Source organism: Euprymna scolopes, chromosome 20 (genome assembly GCF_053919585.1).
Source record: "Euprymna scolopes isolate OS-2025 chromosome 20, ASM5391958v1, whole genome shotgun sequence".
In the NCBI taxonomy this organism is placed as follows: Eukaryota; Metazoa; Mollusca; class Cephalopoda; order Sepiida; family Sepiolidae; genus Euprymna; species Euprymna scolopes.
The window spans coordinates 44,703,288-44,709,864 of NC_136501.1; the positions used below are offsets into that span (position 1 = coordinate 44,703,288).

At 37.8% G+C, this 6,577-nt stretch overlaps 1 pseudogene; it reads left to right on the plus strand.

The window, feature by feature from the left end:
* The first annotated feature begins 2,526 nt into the window (after window positions 1-2,526).
* LOC145241922 (5S ribosomal RNA) lies at window positions 2,527-2,645 on the plus strand (annotated as a pseudogene).
* The last annotated feature ends 3,932 nt before the right edge of the window (window positions 2,646-6,577 follow it).

Here is a 6,577-nt window from a genome sequence, read left to right on the forward strand (position 1 = left end):
GTTTACTAATGCTCTCAATTCTATACCATTACTTGTCCGGCATAATCACATGGACACCCCAGTTCCCGCTGGATCACCAGGTACTGTATATGCTCTCCGCTTATCTCGGCATTGTTTCCAGTCGTCCTGGACTTTTCCTTGCCACTGGACTCAAACAGTGCCGATTCAGGATTGTGGTTGGAGATTGCACAATCCTTGCCTCACAATTACACGCGCAGCTGCCCCTACAGGGGGTATCCTTTGTCTTTCGAGACGGAACGGAAGCATCGCGAATACCATTACTTACATTAATAACGATTGCTCTTTCTGCTTTTATTTGAGAAACAATAAGTTATCTCAATATTACAGTACTTTAAGTAAGTTTGTTCTACTGATTTCACTGAAATAAAGCGTTTCTGAATGTCAAACCAATCTCAACACGTCTATAAAGTAACAAACCGTTAGAGACTTCCACGCTGTACACTAACCCAGGCTCTGTCTTGCACACACGGTTTTGCCCAAAATTAAATTTAGTCATTGCGATCCGGATTACTAATAGCTACAAAAGTGTCAACTAAGAGTTAAAAGTACCCTTTCCTCTAGGATAATTTCATTTAATCCCGTCTCCAGTGGATTAGACACAGGGTCACTTTTGATTTTAATGAAAAATTCTTTTGTGCAACGAACTGGACTCAAACTTGTCAAACACAGGTGTTCAGTCTCTGTCGTTAATTATTTAGCCACTATCGCCCAAGGCTTTTCCTTTATGTCGCCTAATAAATATATTATTCTCGGAATAATTCGGGATTTTTTACTCATCAAAACATGATTTCGAAAGATTTCGAATGATATAAGTAATTCCTGTGTAATAGAAAATACTCCTTGTGATAATATATTATCAATATAATACTTTATCAATAATTTCTCGCAAATCTAAGTGACAGAAAGTCACTCCAATATTTTGGTACTTTATTCCTAGTTAGCTAAAGTCTTCTTGTTGTCTATCCGTCGTTCGTTTTTTGTTTTTTGTTTTTTTGTTTTGTTTTTTTCTCGCTCCCAGAGCGTCCGAAAAACAATTAGTTACGGTAATTTTATTTATATATCATCGGACTATACTCTTGTAATTGGGTTCTGAATGATTCGTGGCGTAAGTTTTAAATAGAATTCAATTAGGTTGGAAGTTAAAAATTCAATCTTATTGCATGCGATACTAAGAATACAACAGTGAATTACGAAGGGCGTGCAATAAGTAATGCCCATGACCCACTTATCGTTGTCTGACCTAGCTGAAATTTTGCATATGCAATGAGTTCTGTTTCTACAGGTTCTGTGGCAAATTACAGCTCTGAACTAATTGTGGTTTCTGTTGTGAAATGGAGCCTGTTGAATGTCGAGCAGTTATCCGGTTTTTGTATTTGAAAGGACACACACCACAGGAGACTTTTGATGAAATGAAAGAAACTTATGGTGATAATGCCCAATCATGACCTTGTAAAACGCTGGCATCGTGAATTCAAACATAGCCGGAAGTCTGTGAAAAACAGCTCCAGGACCTGGTCGCCCCACTTCTGCCATTAATGAGGCATCCGTCCGTCAAGTTAAGGCTGCCATTTTGGAAGATCGGCAGATTACTATTCGCCAAATAGCTCAGATGTCAGGAGTAGTAAAGGGTCTGTGGAAACTATCATTCATGACCATTTGCATATGCATAAGGTGTCTGCCAGATGGATTCCCAGGTTACTCACACCATTCCAGAAGCGAGAATGTGTCGAGTGTTCGAGGGTGAATTTGGAGATGTGCCAAGAAGATGAGTCAAAGTTTTCCAAAAGACTGATTACACAGGATGCAACCTGGGTCTATCACTATGATCCAGAGACCAAAGCCCAGTCAATGCAGTGGAAGCACTTGGACTCACCACCTCCAAAGGGAGGAAGGGTGCAGCCCTCCGCTGGCAAGTCATGCTCACAGTCTTCTGGGACCAGGACGGAGTAGTGATGACAGATTTTCTGGCAAAGAGGACCACAATTACAGGAGACTATTATGCTTCACTTTTGAGGAAATTAAGGGAAGCTATCAAAATCAAGAGGCGGGGCAAGATCAGCAAAGGTACCCTCCTCCGACAAGACAACGCTCCGGTCCACAGCTCGCATGTCACCAGATCAGAAACACGGGCGTGTGGTTATGAAATCCTATCCATCCTTCCTACTCTCCTGACCTTGCACCCTCTGACTTTCACCTCTTCCCAGCCATGAAGTTGTTTTTGAAAGGAAACCGTTTCCCAGATGATGCAGCCTTGATTTCTGAAGTCACGTCGTGGTTGGAGGACCAACCTGGGGTGTTTTACAAAACCGGTCTCCAGAGCTGCATCAAACGATGGGAGAAATGCATAAATCTTGATGGTTTTTATGTAGAGAAAGACTAATAACTGTGCAAAGTTTCGTTGCTCTACTGCTATGGAAAGTGTGTCAGGGGCATTACTTATTGCACGCCCCTCGTAGTAAAGACATGTAACCGATCTTGGCTTACGGATTCAAGGTATGCTACTCCATATGCTGCATAATCACGTTGACACACCGGTTCCCGTCAGATCACCGAAGTTAAGCAACGTTGAGCCTGGTTATTACTAAAATGGGTGACCAATTTGGGAAGTCCAGGTGCTGTATGTAGTAGGACGTCGATACCTTCCTGAAAAAAGTTGCAAAAACCTAACGCCGTCATCTCCCCAAACGGGGATATACATGCGATTGGGGACCGCTTGTGAATTTCATACTCCCATGAAACTTCCTCCGTCGGAGGAAGCCGGTTAAACCCTGAATAGGGTTGGTGCTGACAGCACACACACTCCATATGGATTAAATAAATTCGAAATCCCGTACAGATTTCGATAGTAACTCTTATGACTTGAACAATATATACCTGAATAACTCGGGGGTTATTTCGGCCGAAAGGTGTAAAAAATAACACACAAGACGAGAACAGTAGTATAAAGAGTCCAAATGATACAAATGTCCTCGTGTAATTGCAATACTTATACTTATATTAATATGTTGCATTTCTCCTATTGAATTAACTAAGCACTGTTGTCGCTGGAAAATATTACAATAAAGTATTTTCATTCGACTTGAGATAAAATAAAAAAAACCTATTCATGCTATGTATATTATTTTTGAAACAACTTGATTTGATGGCGAATCTTTTTACACATCAACGGCCTCAGATTGTGTTCCGAATAATCACACAATCAATCTATCTATCTACTATCTATCTATACTCCTTTAAATTTGCTTTCTGTGTGTGTGTGTGTGTGTGTGTGTTTTGATAGTCATATTAAAACGCCTTTTTGTTTATTTAAAAAAAAATACAATGTTGTCAAACATAGGTCGTAGAATTGCATTCATCTGCAAAAAATCTAGCTACTTTTCATAACCTTTTAAACATTCATTTCAATTAATTCCCTATTAGTTTTTTTTTTTTATGGCTGGTCATCTTTAGTTAACTATTACGTGTAATTATATTCATGTAGATATTCTACAGCATTTATACTTGCGTAATATTTGCATAAAAAAGATTATAGTTAACAAAGCTTTTCTATATATATATAACTATATATATGTATATATATATATATATATATATATATATATATATATATACTAACAAAATTACCCGTTGCTGACTGGGTTCAAAAGCAGCCTACAGAAAATGGACTCTATTTATTAAAGTATGATAGGTTTTGAAAAGGAAGGATTGTAAAGAGATAGCTTCGAATTTGGGGGTATCAAAACCAAAGCAAAATATGATGAAAGTAAAAATAAAATAGATAAACTCAACAATTTATTATACCATACCTGTTCGCACTGAAACACGTATCACAATATTATGAGGATCTATATTAAAAAACTTTGTTAAACTTTGTGACATATTTCCATTCTATGGAGATCAGGCGCGAACGAACACCCCATAATGTTATTATACCATATTTCTTCAAGCTGAAACATAATTATCAAAGTATACTTACGCAGATAGATATGACAAGTCTTTCTTAAAGCTTGTGCCTATTTCCATTCTATGGAGGCCATGCGCGAACGCAAACACCACAATTTAATTATACCATCTATATTTAAGCTAAAACATACTTATCAATGTATTCTTATGTACATCTATATCAAAAACACTTGTAAACGTTTTTTTTTAATTTTAATTTTTTTTAATTTCCATACTTTGTGGACCAGGCGCGAACGCAGACCCTACAATTTTAATGAAACACCGTTCTGCTAGATTAAGCATACCCATTCTTGTGTCTCGATACATCTTTTATCATTATATGTATCAGTGTTTTAAAATAGTCAACCATATAGGAGCCTATTCGTGACCAGACACACACACACACACACACATACACACACAGAAATTCAGCTTTATATTATAAAGATATATATATATGTGTTTAAGAAATTTTGCCTACCAATCTTATCTTACAATTTTTGGTCTACTAACGTGAAACTTTATATATAGGGTATTTGAACCAATGTGAAATGTTATATTTGGGTTTAAGTCGGGGAACATCGGTGCAAAAGTGTGATAATTAAAAAAAACGGAATTTGTCAGGTGAAGGTCGAACGACGGTATTACAAATATGCACGCGTAACGTAATAGCTATTTGTTCATGTTTTAATTTTTAGCATTGCAGCAAACATGTCTTCATTAACGTCAACGGAAAAAATAAATCGTAAGCTAAACGTTTTGGTTTCGGTTCTCGGTGGGGGCGCACGAATCTCTTTTTGTGTTTTACTTTTTAAATCATTACTATATATTAGGTACAACATAATATAATAATAAATACGAAATCTGCATTAATCAAAATATCATATTTAAGCGTATTTTACGACCGGGCAAGGCCATGCGACCTGCTAGTTTATATAAGTTTTCGCTTAGAAGCAGAGTGTAATTGTTAATTATTATGTTCAATTGTTGTCACTCGTTTCTTTGATCAAAATAGTTTCATATAATACATCAAGTTAACCCTAAATAAGAACTTGCTGTTGTCGACAGCAGACCTGCATTGGAAGAGAGTCCTGTGGTGTATCCGTTCGTGCGAGATATTATAATAACATGGCTGAAAGTTCTAAGATATAAGCGAAGATCATTAATAGTTTCTTATTCGCTCTTACGATGCTTCCTCCCATGCATTTCCTTTTTCTTTCGTAACGATAATAGCTTTATGGCCTATAGGTGACCAATCAAAAAAATGGCGACACGTTCGAATATAGTCATATTTATACGCCTCCATAGCACCCCATTTTGGGGATAGCTGGAATCGCCATGTTAGACTGATATTTTAGTATTGTTGAGAAAACCGATAAAATCCCTCCAATTATACGTTTTTAACAACATTTAGTAGACAGGTATAGAAAATAAGCACGCACAAACGCACACACTATCCACATGCAAACGAAATAAAAATCAGCGAAACGATGAAGCATCTATCTGTTAATATACACGTTATTTCCCTATTCTTAGGTTGAGTTCTCTGACATGACAGGATACTATGTTTTTTTACATAAGCATCAGCACTTATCAAGGCCCAGAGGCCATTCGAGGATAAGCGTTAAAGAGTAATAAAATTGGACAATATAGTAATCGTTAGTAATGGAAATTCGGTAAATTTCTTAACTTCAGTAGAACGGCTCATCAAGAACTTATTTACGTTGGACTTGAAGACAACCATATTGTAGTCAGCTGGAAAGCAGGAAAACGAAAGACAGTTCCACAGGCGTGCAGTTCTAAGAAAGAGGCTTTGTTCATGGAATCTACTTTTGGGTTTAGGCACAGATAAAGAGTGGGGGGGATTATTGATAGTATTTTCAGCTAGACGAGTGTTTCTTGTGAAAGTTTGGCGAGGGGGACTATAGATTGGAGCTCAGTCGAGCACTTGCCATGAAAATAACGATAAAGCAGAGACAAATTCCCAATATCTCTTTTGTGAGAAAGGTTGCAAGGAAGAGAAAAGGATATCCTCCACTAGGCCACGAAGTCTATATTGAACTCTATCAAGGCAGGATAACTCGTTTCTAGCAGCTCCTGTCCAGATGTGACAACAGTACTCCATCCTTGGACGTACCTAGTTCTTATATAGATAAAGAATTGCATCAGCAGTGAGATATCTACTAGATCGATAGAAGGATCCCACCATTTTTCCAGCAGCCTTGGCAACGGATTTGATGTATATGTTCCATTTCAGATCAGAGGTAAAGGTCAATCCCAGAAGCTTGTAAAAACATGTGGCCTCCACGAGACGAGAACCATTTATTTCAATTGATGCCAGATGGGAATCAGAGCGTTGGTTATGTAAAGATAAAAGCTTGGTTTTAGATGCATTAAAAGTAACCAGCCACTCCTTTCCCCTAGTGTAGCACATGCTCAAGATTAGAGAAGATAGAATCGGAGAGAACTTGGTCGTTAACGGTCCTAGATGGGCTACCATAGATGGTAGTGTCATCATCATAAATGTCTACGAATTATGTAAGGATATGATTTGGAAGATCATTAATATAGATCAGGAAGACAGTTGGGCCCAGGATGGACCTCTGAGCGACTC